The sequence below is a fragment of the Coturnix japonica genome, unplaced genomic scaffold, assembly GCF_001577835.2.
Source record: "Coturnix japonica isolate 7356 unplaced genomic scaffold, Coturnix japonica 2.1 chrUnrandom792, whole genome shotgun sequence".
NCBI classification, from domain to species: Eukaryota; Metazoa; Chordata; class Aves; order Galliformes; family Phasianidae; genus Coturnix; species Coturnix japonica.
In genome coordinates, this window is record NW_015440151.1 from 19,359 (window position 1) to 20,386 (window position 1,028).

Genomic DNA, 1,028 nt, shown 5'->3' on the forward strand with positions numbered 1-1,028 from the left:
GGTGTTGGGGTCTTTGGGGGGTTCCTGGGGACCCCATGGGGTCTTTGGGTCCTTGGGGGGAACCTGGGGACCCCATGGGGGTGTTGGGGTCCTTGGGGGGTTCCTGGGGACCCCATGGGGTCTTTGGGTCCTTGGGGGGTTCCTGGGGACCCCATGGGGGTTATGGGGTCCTTGGGGGGTTCCTGGGGACCCCATGGGGATTATGGGGTCCTTGGGGGGAACCTGGGGAACCCATGGGGGTGTTGGGGTCTTTGGGGGGTTCCTGGGGACCCCATGGGGGTGTTGGAGTCCTTGGGGGGTTCCTGGGGACCCCCTGGTGGTTTTGGGGTCATTCAGTGGAATTTTGGTGCCCCTAGGTGTGTTTTTAGGGTTTCCCAGTGGGGTTTGAGGTTCTACCAATGGGATTTAGGGACACCCAATTGGATTTTGGGGTTCTACCAATGGGATTTAGGGTTCCCCTTTGGGATTTGGGGTTCCTTGATAGGATTTGGGGTTCTACCATTGGGATTTGGGGCTCCCCATTGGGATTTATGGTTTCTTATGGGTGTTTGGGGCTCCCCATTGGGATTTATGGGGTATTTGGGGCTCCCCATTGGGATTTATGGTTCCTTATGGGTGTTTGGGGCTCCCCATTGGGATTTATGGGGTATTTGGGGCTCCCCATTGGGATTTATGGGGTATTTGGGGTTCCCCATTGGGATTTATGGGGTGTTTGGGGTTCCCCATTGGGATTATGGGGTATTTGGGGCTCCCCATTGGGATTATGGGGTATTTGGGGCTCCCCATTGGGATTTATGGTTCCCTATGGGTATTTGGGGCTCCCCATTGGGATTATGGGGTATTTGGGGTTCCCCATTGGGATTTATGGGGTGTTTGGGGTTCCCCATTGGGATTATGGGGTATTTGGGGCTCCCCATTGGGATTTATGGGGTGTTTGGGGTCCCTATATCCTCTATAGGGTCTGTGAGGTTCGGGCAGTGGACGGTTCCGCCATCACGGCCTTCACGGTCCATGAGTGTGAGGGGTCT